Here is a 12,195-nt window from a genome sequence, read left to right as displayed (position 1 = left end):
GTTTCAGCTGCAAGTCAGATAAAAGGGTCCTTGGGATCCTTAGGTTGTAGGGGTAAAGCAGATAGTAATCTTTTAATATTGTTCCTACTGAAAACAGTCGATATAATTGCAAAAATAGCATATATTAATGTTTATAGGCTTCCTATAAATTTTAATTTTTCCTAACTGCTATTAGCCTTTCCCACAGAAGCCGTTTTCTTGTATTTCTTCAAACTCACTAGACTCTACCATCTTTTTCTAAATGTCTTTAATGTCATTACAAGTAGTTGCACATTGAGATGTAACATCTGAGACATAAGGAATGGCTATCTGGCTTTCTGTTCCCAAATCAGTTGGAATATAGGGACTGCTGATGCCAACAAATATCCGTTTCCAGGCTCTCGGTGGCTGGTCTGATTTCTTTCATGGGTATAGTAGTACCAACCATGGAAATATATAATTTCCTTGTACCATTTGTCACCGCATTTCCTACTTACCTGGTTCTGTGGAAGTGTGAGCTGGCATGAGTTAGCATCATTAGGGCACTCAAGTGGCAGACTTGGGGTACAGATAATTCCGATCCCCTGGGCCACTACTTTAACCCAATATTTTATATAACTCAGGTTACCGCTCTCATTGGGCAATCTCAGATTTTATATATCGGCCATTTGTCCAATTTTTGTGATGACTTCAATTGGCTCGTTCGGCATATAGGTACCTCCACAAATGGCACTTAGCTTTGTAAATCCTTGGGACAGCCCTCCAAGGCCACAGAGTGGCTTTTGCCTTATCTTGCCAAAGACTAATTCTAGAGTTTAATCCCGTTGATGGTTTCATAATATGGTTGATCAAAATAGTCATTAGTCCTGTAAAGGGCAAACTGCATGACCAGTGAAATCTATGACATCTTAACCCAAATCAAACTTCTAGTCTACTTCTCACACTGGAGTCTTCCTAGGATTAACACCCTCAAAAGTACTAGAGTCTTTTTCATTAAAGTTGGCAACATACAGAGTGTACCGAGCTTGTATTACCCGGCTGGCCCAGCAGGGGCTTCCAATTCAAAAATTAGGATCTGAGAATATTTTCCCTCTTGTAAAAGTTACCCTCAGTCATTTTTGAAGTCCAAATATCGGGTGACTTCTGTATAAAGCAGCATCTTAACCAACTGACCATTAGCCAAAGGGAATTTGGGAATTAGGTCCACATACCAGTCTTTCCCCTCTTCCATTGAGGTGATGCTGGCCTTTAAATCATTGGTATAAACAAACCACCTGGGATTGGGGGGGGGGGGGGAAAGCAGGGATTTCAATCCACAGAACATAGAACTGTTTTCCATTTACTGATAAGATCCCTAAAGTATGGAGTCCACGAGGCTAGTGTCTAGCACGATCACATCATACTCCTCATTCATGGCAGGATCAAGATGGAAAAAATAGGGAAGAATAATGAAGAGGGAGACGAACTCCAAAGGGAAGAAATTAAGCCGGGGGAGCGGGCAGAGCAGCTCTGCCAAATCAACTCGGGGGGTGAGGGTAGAGAAGCTCTGTGCCACCTTCTGAACTATAGGGAGGAGAAAAAATGGAGAACAGGAGGAGGGGGAGAAAGAAGAAACTGTTTAGCTACAGGGCCAGCCTCTTCCTTTGGAGGCTTATAGATTCAGGGTATCTCGAAGAATGAGGATTAAAGTTCATCGAAGGCAGGGACGATTTTGTTTTTTGTCTCTGTACCCTCAGTGTCAAGTGGAGTACCTGGTACCTAGCAGGCACATAATAAATGCTTGTTGAATTGAATTGAATTGAATTGAATTGAATTGGATTCGATTCCAGCTGCAGATCTTGGTCTACATATAAAGCCAGGGCAGGAGGAATTGGGAAATGGAAGTCCTTTGGAAATTTTCAGCCTCTCACAAAGGGCAAGGGCAGGAGCCAGGGTCAATCCGGTGGGTCTCTAGCTCAGAGTGATTTTTCTTCCTGAAGTTTCAAGAAGGAGAAGTCCCAACAGTACCAACGAGGAATAACGTTGAATTATCCAGTGGCATCATTAGTGACCATTGGGAAAGAGGAGAAACTTAGGCTTGAATGGGAAAGAGTAGTTAAGTTAGACTTTGAAGTCTGCAAACCACTCCTATTTGTGACCAGATCAGTCAATGTCGTCAGGTTTAGAAGGGTTGTCAAAATCTGGCAATCTGGCATCTGGGATCCAATTCCTGAGGGCTCCGAGGTCTCCCACTCCAACGAATCCAAGGCCATCAGGTGATAGATGTTTCATCTCCCACACGCTTGGGAGGAGGAAGGGCTGGGGAATGCTGCCATCTTTGCTGGATCCACAAAGGAGTCATTTGATCCAGGACAGAAAGAAAACAAGGGAAAGTGTGACCTCGGGTCCAACTTTTACCTCTAACAAAAACCAAGCCATAAGCTGGCTACCTCCCAGCACCCGGATCTTGTGCTAGCCGGAATCCCTTTAGCTGTTCCCGACTTGGGGGATAAATGTGGGACCCAAGTGTAGAACAATCGGAAAAGCTAAGTAACTGAAGGTAGTGAGTGCAATTATCTACGGTATAGCCTTTCATGTTTGAAGTCTTATCGAGGCACACAATCCTCAGCCTTACAGAAACACACAGCTGCCATGGGGGGCCCACTTTTGCAAGGCCCACTTAGTGACCATTTTGTCCTGTTTTGAATGGCTTTTCAGGGACTGGGACCCTCAGTTTAGGTCAGCAAGCTCTGGGGCGTGGGAGCAGCAGCAGCTGTCTGGTTCTGTAGGTGGTGATGGCCACCCTCTCTAGCACGAGGCCAGCTCTCCCCATCCCTGATTCAAACCAGCGTGCAGCAGCTGTCTGCTGCCCGCCAGCCCAGTGCTCGGAGTACAGGAGGGAGCCTGCTGCTCTCGGCCTACCTGTGACACACCCACGCTCGGTGATGTGGACAAGTGCAGGTGCCTCCTGCGAGAGAGCTGTCCGGTATCTTGAGAGTTCCCGTTGCCAATGAAATCATAGTCCTGGGAAAGAAACAAAGCAGAAGTCTCTACTGCAACAAGTCCCAACTACTAAGAACCTGTGACAGTTGTCAAACCACCATTATGAATTAAAGCACTTAGGGAATCTGCCATCTGCTCAGATGTAAGCATCTCTAGGACAAAAATAAAGCAGCATGTCCTTGGTTTGGGGGAACCAAGAGTGCGGAGGAATAGCCTTTGGCACCCAGAGAGCAGCAGAGAGGTCCATGCCAGAGACGGCTCAGGGAGGCTAGCTCTCTACCTACCCACAATACATCTGTCTCCAAAGAATGATGCCATCTGTAGGAGGGGTGCTTGTCACCGCTTGGGCTCCAACCCCCGCTTTTCTAATGGTGGGGATGATGTGAGGGGCCTTGGCAGGCAGACCTCTGCAGGACCGCAGGTGCTCCCAGCTGGATCTGACCGGGGTCATGGGGAGGAGCCGGAGGTTGCTGGATGCTGGAGTCCATCTGTGCCAGCTTACAGACTCGCACCACCCGGCTCAGGGACATATGGAGGTAACCTTTGTGGCTGACCGCGTGTTGGAGCTCCACCCCATCTCCCAGAAGGGGCACTCCGCCAGACCTCAGGCCCTGAAGGGGCCCAGGAGGCAGGGGCTGCAGGGCCTGTGCAGAGACAGGAGGGTAGCCTATGGCCAGCAGAGGGGAGTCTAACACAAGGAAAGCAGCCCAAGAGCAGCCCTGCCAAGCCTGGCCTGAGCTCCGATCCCCATTCCCTCTGCATCCAGGACCTCCAGAGCTTAACCCGGGGAATCCAGCTACTGCAGACATTCCCAAACTTCACTTTGCCCCTACGTGGGACCCTCTGACCTGGGTCCTCCAGCTTCTGTTTGTAGAAGCCCCAGACCTCATGGCATGCTTCCTCTCCACTGGGAAAACCGACATTGGCTAAACATTGCCATCCCTGGGGTTCAGAGGCAGTTCACAGGACCAGAGCCATCTACCCCGGAGCCATTTTACAGAGGAGGAAGACTGAGGCCCAGAGAATCACCAAGGTTGCAAGTGTCTGAAGCAGGAGCCTCCTCGGGGGTCATAGGTCACTCCACAGTGAGCTCTGATCATAACCTCCCCAAATAGCTGCACTGGAGAGTCCAAGGGGTATCTCAGAGGGCCAGATGGCCTAAAGGACCATCGGGGAAACGGACAGTTAGTTTGTGCTCTGGTCTCCAAGTGTTTGCCTACTGGTCAGAATCAGAGCCTACCATCCTAGCCTGATGTATAGAATTAAGTTGGGCAGGAGGGGTACCTTACTACCTGGCAGGGGCACCTGGCTGGAGGGGCTCACTTCTGGGCAGCCTCATTTGAAACCCAACTATTCCCCAGCTGTTGTACTTTTCTTCCTCCTTAAAGACTCCTTTCCAGGACATTTTTGTTTCCATTTTTTGAATTGCAAATGAGAAGTAGCCCGGCACAGGGGATCAAGAGCTGGCCTTGGAGTCAAGGCTCATTCTTGCCTCTGATACCTACTGGTCCATCGCAGTCCATCTCAGGCAGTTCTTTAAGACTATTAGGTCCAGAAAAGCTGCTAAGCTGCATAAGAAGGGGAAAGGAAGGGAAGGGAGCAGCATTTATATAGTGCCCACTGTATGCTAGGCACTGTGCTAAATACTTTTTACAAATACTACCTCCTCTAATCCTCATGACAGTCCTATAATAGACACTATTCTCATTTTACAGGTGAGAAAATGGAGAAAAACCAAGGATCTCACTACCACCAAATGTCTGAGGCTGAACTTGAACTCAGATTTTCCTGACTCCGGGCCCAGGTGCCAAGAGTTAGCTCATTCAAAAAGGGAATTACCTTATCTGGGAGTTCCCTGAATCATAGGTTCAAGAGTCATGAGGCTCTTTCCTAAACCAAGTTTTTTATTCTGATCCTAACACCAATAAAATGAGCATCATCCACACATGAAGTGGAGGGCACAGAAGGAAGAGGGATGTGTGTGAAATTTGTCTCTCTGTTGCATGCTGTTTGCACAGAATCAATGCAACATGTAACTTTCTAAGCAGTCCTGCCTCCTCCTGCCTCCTCCTGCCTCCTGCTCTTCTTCCTCCTCTTCCTACTCCTTCTCAATTCCCCGTGTGAGCCTTAGTTTGCTCATCTGAGTTGAACTGGATGAGCTCTACTGCTCCTTGTGGTTGAGGCTCTATCCATACTAGCAAACATGGATTGAAGAAGAGGGGCTAAAGGTCCATTATGGCTTCTGCCTTTCCATTAATGTGGTCCTGGCAATGCAGACCTCGGTCACTTTCAAAGGATGCCTTGCTTTAGTCTTCTTTCGGTTAACATATAGCCTCCCAAAGGTGGAGGTCAGCACCTGAGGCCAGGTCCCCTTTAAGGGATGCCATCCATCAGCCCAGGCAGGAGTCTCTTTTCCTTTTCTCTTCTCCCTGCTTCTGTTCTTTGTCTAAGAACCAGTGCTCTTTACTTTGGGCCCAAGGTCATGTTCCTTTGCCTAAGCAGAGATCCTCCCCACTCATATGAAATGAACTATCTTTTTCTATCCAAGTTTATGAATTCCTTGAAATACAGAGGGGATCTGTGGCCCTCAGACCAAGAAGTCCTTCAGAACAGTGGATGGCAGACATCGGAACAGTGGGTGGCAGACAAAGCACGGCCTTGGGACAGGTTTGCAAAACTTCACAAAGCTCAGATGAAAAACAAACAAAATGGATGAGTTTTTGGTTACAGGCAATTGAAACTCTTTTCCATTAAAAAAATAAGCATGAGTCGAGTAAAAGATGTGATCTGTTAGGGGGAAAAAACTTTTTTTTTTTTTTTTTTTTTGCTGCGGTTAAGTGAGTTGCCCGGGGTCGCATAGCTAGGAAGTGTAAAGTATCTGAGATCAGATTTGAACTCAGGTCTTCCTGACTTCACACATAACTGTCCCCAAAACACATCTTTGTGATAATATCTCTGATAGGGGTTTGATACCAAGAAATCTAGACAATAGAAATATAACAGTAGTTAAGGGCTCAAATGAATTTTCAGAAGATTTGCAGACTTAGTTGCTCTATGAAATAATGCTTCATCCACTGCTGAGAGAAATGCCATTTGAAACTACCCAGAGGTTTTTACCTCCTACTCAACCAACTAACAAAAATGCCCAGAGATGAGACTAGACAATGTCATATGCATTGTGGAAGGATGGACACACTGATGCATTGTTAGTGGAGCTGAGGACTGGTCCAGCACTTCTGGAAAGCAATCAGGAAGATGAAAACAAAGGCCTCTTCTTTCTTTAGGGCAAATGCCAATCTCCTGGTGAATGACTAAATCCGATTTTGACATATGAGGCCGACAGAACTTGGCAGAGCTGGATGAAATGTGATCAATGCAGAGAAACATGGGATGCCATGTAAACTGATGCAAAAAGAAGCAGAATCGTGGAAACAATAGTAATTTTAGTGCTATAATCAGCGCATAGAAAAACCAAAGAAAATGAACTAAACTGAATATAAAGTCATGAGATCTGAGAGAAGACAGACGCTTCTCTTGCTTCTTACAGAAGTGAAGGAACATGGGTGTGAAACAGTGAATTTAACAGCAGACTTTTTTTTTTTTAATATGTTGGTTAGTTCAGTGAAACTTTTTTCTTCCTCTTTTTAATTCCTTATAATGGCTCTCCGGGAGGGCGTTGGCAGAGAGATACATGGGAAACAAAAGGGAAACAATTTGAATTTATATTTAGAAAATTTGGAAAATAAATTATACATAGAAAATGTTGTCTAGTGGAGAGCTGGGATCAGTCAAGCCCGTCTCTGCCCAAGCTCTAGGCTTCTCTCAGCCTATTAAGTTACAGAGAAGGTGCCAGCCTGCACTGACAAAGGAGAGCTTTTCCCCCGGAATGTGCCCCATGCTGGGGGAACTGCAGGTCCAGACCTGATCCCTCTTCAATTAAGTCCCAATGCTAGAAAGGAGGGAGACGGAGGTGCTAGGAAAGGAAAAGCAGATCCCTTGAGAGACCTGGGAGCAGTTCTCCCTGCCCCTGGTCTTTGTTCTTGTATTTATGGAATCCTGGGCTTTTGCTGCTGCTGGAACCCATCCCACTGACCACCTTTGTTGCTGATTCAATTTAGTAGCAGATAGTTTCAGGTGGTAGTGCAGGGATAACCTAAGTTCAAATCCAGCCTCATACACTACCCAGCTGTGTTGTGTGACCTTGGGCAAGTTACTTGCCCAAGTCACCACATGATCCTGGTCTTAAGTTTTCTCATCTGTAAAATTAGTTGTAGAAGTCTGATTACAGGAATCGAATATGTTAAAATGAATTCTTGGAGTAGACATCCCTTGCTAAGTTTGAAGCCTGTTGGTTACCGTGAAACTAGTTTAGCCTTTTGCTCAGTTTCCTGGGACATGGCCGCTGTGTGTGCTACAGCTTCTTAAGAGCCACAGGTGAGAATAGGATGTAGCAGGTGGACCCCAAGAGAGGAAGAGCAGCTCCGACAAGGGCTCAGCAGCCTTCCCAGAAGAGATGCTTGTCCTGAACATCCCATACATCCCTCTCAGAGTAATTCTCTTTAGATATAGCCCTTGCAAACAAAAGCTCTGGGGAGGGAGGCATCCCATCATTGAAGAGAAGTCAGTGGGGCCATTTTTGTGAATCCTTGGACTTTCAGGCCAGCACGTCCTAGTTCCTAGATCTGACCCCTTCTGGGAGGCCCCAGTCAGAATCCCACCAGCTCAGGAAGCTGTCCCTCATGACTCTGGCTCCAAATGACCCTTCTAGACTTCCCCTCTCTCATTGCTCTCCCTCATGCTAATGTTCTGCTCTGCAGTGCTCTTGTTTCATCTGTGTTCGTCTCATTTTCCCAAACAGATAAGCAGCCCTCCAACAGCTAGGGATGGCAGACTTGAGGCTTCTCAGGGACTTAGGGAACAGCCCCTCCTGCCATGGGCTCCCAGGGATGCCCACTGTCCTGGCTTCTGCGCTGCTGTCTTGTCTCTCTGCTTGCTTGGTGGTCTGTCTCTCCCTCCATCTCCCCCCTCCTTTGGCATGGTTCCTTTTCTACCTCAAACTTTCTTCCAGGGGCGATGAGGGGAGGACCAAGTTAGGTCTAAGTGATTCTCTCTTCCATAATCAAGCAGCTCCTCCAAGTCTCTGCTCCCCAAAGGCAGGTTGCAGAGAACACACAATAAGGAGATAGATCGGTTTTGAAGCCGGGTCTTCTGAGTTTCAAATTCAACACTTCTCTTGGGGCAGACCTGGCCTGTATCAGCCTGCAGTTCCACTCTGGACTTGTGGCCTTGGGACTCATGCCAGACTCAGCTTACACCAAGAGCCTCCTGGAGAGAAGGGATCACAGAACCAGCTCCATTTTCCTCCTCTTGCACCTGCCATTTTCAGGGCACTCATGAAGTGCCTCATGGGAGAAGCCGGCTGCTCTTTTGATGTCCTCCGGAGGCCTGAGTGCACTGTCCTTGCCAGATCTGGTTCGGTGACCTCTGCATTCCTGCCCCCAGCTCACGGCTGGGGTTTGTGCTCCTGGCTTTCTGCCCTTGTCCATGCCCAGCCCAGCCCCGGAAGTCCCCCCTGCTCACTGGGCCTCCAGTAGTAATAGCAGCTGCCATTTAGGGAGCACCTATTGTGTGTCCAGCAAAAGTGCTACCCACAGGATCTCATTTGGTTTTCCCAACAACCTTGGAAGGTAGCGCTGCAGTTATCCCCATTTTGAGGAATCTGAGGTGGACAGAGAGGAACTGACCTGCCGAGGGTCCCCGAGGCCAGAAGTGACTCCATGTCTGGTGCTCTATCCACTGTGCCATGTAGCTTCCTCAAGGCTCAGCCAACATGGCACCTCCTTAAGAAGCTTCCTAACCACCACCCCCGTCACTGCCACTTATCTTGTATGTGTTCTCTACCTGCTTGTCTGTGACATGATAGATCTCACCAGTAGACCCTAAGCTCCAAGGACAGGGCCATTTCATTTTCATCCTTGTCTCCTAGAGTTACACCTAATACATAGTAGGCACTTAATGCTTCCAGTTTTATAATGCTATGATTCTTCTTCTTGGGCTAACTGCATATTGATTAGGCTATAAAGTCAGTGTATCTTTATCCTTCTTAATGGACATGAGACACTCAACACATCCCTGCACTGGTGAATTAACCATGGAAACACCTACCACACAGCTTGGGCCCAAAGTCCTCATCTTGGAGATTTAGGGTCTTTGCCAATTTTGAACATCAAATGACAACTTGGTTCTCACACTTGGATCTCTGTCAGCCAGTTGGCACTGAATCCCTGGAGCTTCAGCCCTTAAATCTGTTTCCTCACCATTGGGAAAGGGAATCTAGATTGTATGAAAAGTGTGGAGTTTTTTTTTTTTTTTAAATGAGAGCTGAACCCGTGCACACACACAAAAAAATCACCCAGTAAAGTCTTTCCTTGTATTTACAATGTTGGGGAGCAGCAGGGATTGCAGGGACCAAGTCATGAGAGCAAAGTGGTCTCTGGATGCCAAGAGAACCTTTCCCTTGGGTATTCCATCATCCTTGGGACCAAGGAGATATGATCACAGGGCAGGCTCCACAGGTTCAGAGAAGCTGGAATACCCCTTTGTCTCCCCAAGGTGTTTACTCCAGCCTATTACCTATAAGGAAACATGGCCAAGATCACAAAGGTAACAGGGAAGGGTCCCCACGAAGCTCCCCAATGGGGTCACCTGGAGGCAGTTTCCTAGCTGGCCTCTGTGCTTCAGGGTCACGCCTGTTCCAGTTTCTGGTAGAGTGGGAACGTCTAGACCTTTGGAATCCAATGTTGGCTTGAGTTTGATGCTCATGGGGAATCATTCAATCTGTGGGAGTCTTGGTTCCTTTATCTGTAAAATGAGGGGCTGAAACATGACCTCTCCAGAGTGTTCAGACAATAGGCCTGCGGAGTGGAAGAGCACTTTGTTATCTTTGCCAAGGAAACACCAAAGGGGGTATGAAGAGTTGGACAGAGTAATGATTCTTCTCTAATAGCCAAATGGCAGTGACTGGAAAAGGGGGGGCAGTTTGGAGTGTGCCTCCGGATTAGGAGAGGGGCACCCAGCCCGGTGTTGTATTGGCACGGTACGGCACCTGGGTGGGCAGGAGGGAATCAGGCCCCTCAGGTCCTTTTGTGGACAGGGCTTCTGTCTCCCTGTTCCCAGGGCCCTGCCTCTATTTTGTCCATGTGCCTTGGACTCTGGCTTCAGTTTCCTCGAGGGTATAAATGAGAACCTTGAAATGTATGGCTGACTATCTCTGCTTTCTAGCCTCTGGGTCTCATGGACTCTTTACCTTGGCCAGACACTCACCTTCTCCTATTGACCCGGAGGTGGGAGAGGGAATATCGAATTTGGGTCCAGTTCGGCTGAAATGCAGGGCCTGCAAAAGGGATTATGGGAAATAAGTCTGGAAAAAGCGAGAATCATTGATCATACCGTAAAAGTCTCCTGAGGCCATTAATCCACATCCCTCATTCACTGGAGACCAGAGACAGACAGAACCAAGGTCTGGACAGAAGGAAGGTCCTCTGGCCCTGGGATCAGTCATCTTTCCATTGTATCCATTGCCATGGATCAGCCTGAGGTGGGGGGGACTTCTCAGTTAAGGGAGATCTGTGCCCAGCCCTGTGCCGTTGTGGACACTGGACTGGGAGAGAGAGAGGCCGGATGCTCAGAGCCTGACTACCAATAGATCCGGTGAAGAGGTGATGAGGGTGGTCACCAGGGGGTGATCCCTCTACAGACCATTCTAGGGGCTGGAGCTCAGGAAACTACCAAGCCTGGAAATGTATATTCCAGACGCGGGGAAGGCAGAAAGGAAGGGACTGGATAGGATTGGGCGTGGAGGTGGGAAGGGCAGTCAGGAATGGAGGACTTGCCTGGGTCACTGGAAGGTGGTGGGGACTGAAGAAGGGACAGCACCGGGGGAAAGATACACGAGCTTCCTTTTGGGCTCGTTGAGTTTGAGGCGCTAAGGGGGCACCTAGTTGGGAATGGCCAACGGGCAGCTGGGTATGTAGGTCTGGGAATCATCTGCATAAGGACACGAATTAACCGCATGGGAATTAGAAGTGCCTCCCACACGTGTTTTCAGGTGTTTTCCCCCTCCGGACGTCTGCTCCTCGAGGGCAGGGGCTGTTTTTCCTCCCCTTGTATCCTCTACGGCTCAGCGCAGCGCCTGGCACCCAGTAAGCGCTTAATAAATGCGGGGTGATTGACCGATGAGATCACCCCGCCCCCAGTAGGCGCTTAATAAATGCGGGGTGATTGACCGATGAGATCACCCCGCCCCCAGTAGGCGCTTAATAAATGCGGGGTGACTGACCGATGAGATCACCCCGCCCCCAGTAGGCGCTTAATAAATGCGGGGTGACTGACCGATGAGATCACCCCGTCAGAGGCTCTCCGCCGAAGGGCACCGTGCATCCCTCATCAATAATCAGCCAGTCCTGGGGCTGGGCTGCCCATTTCCCTAATTTACAGACGCGCAGAGGAGGGGCTGCCCCGTTAGTCCGGCTTCCGCGCCGCCCCACCCAGACTCACAAGCTCCGCCGCCGGCTCCCGCTGCTTCTGTTGGTGTCTCTGTCGGCGTTTATGTCGCTCAGACGTTGGACCTCCTCGTGGGGAGGCGGTTGGGGGCGGCGCTTCCCGCTCGGGACCTCGCCGGGACCCACCAATCCTGGCCCGCCCGCGTCAGGCCGCTCCCCCTCGCCGGAGGATCGGACCAATCGGCGGGCGCTCCCGTCGCCTTGGCAACGGCAGCCAGGACGCGAGAACCAGGTCGCGGGACAGAGGGCTTCTAGCTTCCAAGGTGGGAGACGCTTTGGACTGGACTCGGACGGGCCGGGACTGGGCGGCGCTCGGGCAGGTGGCAGCGAGAGCTAGCGCGGGGGCGTCGCGAGGAAGCGACCCCGCCCCCCTCAGGAGGCGGAGTGAGGCGGGTACGTGCGGGGCTGGTGGGGGGTGGGGACGCAGCCAGTGCGGGCGAGAGGGGGCGGGGCTGATGCCCAAGGGGGCGGGGCCTGGAGGAGGAGGGAGGGGGAGGAGGGGGAAGAGGAGATGAGAAAAGCGGGAAGGATGCTCTGAGCTCCCTGGGGACCAGGGATGGAGCCCTGGAAACAGCATCTCCGAGTGCCAAGGGACCGCAGGGGATGGATCCGTCCAAGCTGACGCCTCGGCGGAGGAAGCTCCTCCCGGAGGGTCACCCACCGGCCGCCAGGA

General features: G+C 49.7%; 1 long non-coding RNA gene across 2 annotated transcripts; it reads right to left on the bottom strand.

Annotated features, from left to right (window-relative positions):
- Window positions 1-230: 230 nt before the first annotated feature.
- Window positions 231-11,893, bottom strand: LOC116419260. Of its 2 annotated transcripts, none has more exons than XR_004229520.1 (5): window positions 11,353-11,893; window positions 10,285-10,354; window positions 9,667-9,875; window positions 2,881-2,982; window positions 231-2,299 (listed from the first exon to the last, which is right to left on the bottom strand). It is a non-coding gene; the product is annotated as an uncharacterized LOC116419260 (long non-coding RNA). The 2 variants fall into 2 exon arrangements; XR_004229519.1 differs by having other exon boundaries at window positions 11,518-11,892.
- Between the last annotated feature and the right edge of the window lie 302 nt (window positions 11,894-12,195).

Source organism: Sarcophilus harrisii, chromosome 5, assembly GCF_902635505.1.
Source record: "Sarcophilus harrisii chromosome 5, mSarHar1.11, whole genome shotgun sequence".
Classification (NCBI taxonomy): Eukaryota; Metazoa; Chordata; class Mammalia; order Dasyuromorphia; family Dasyuridae; genus Sarcophilus; species Sarcophilus harrisii.
This window is presented reverse-complemented; position numbering and strand designations above follow the sequence as displayed.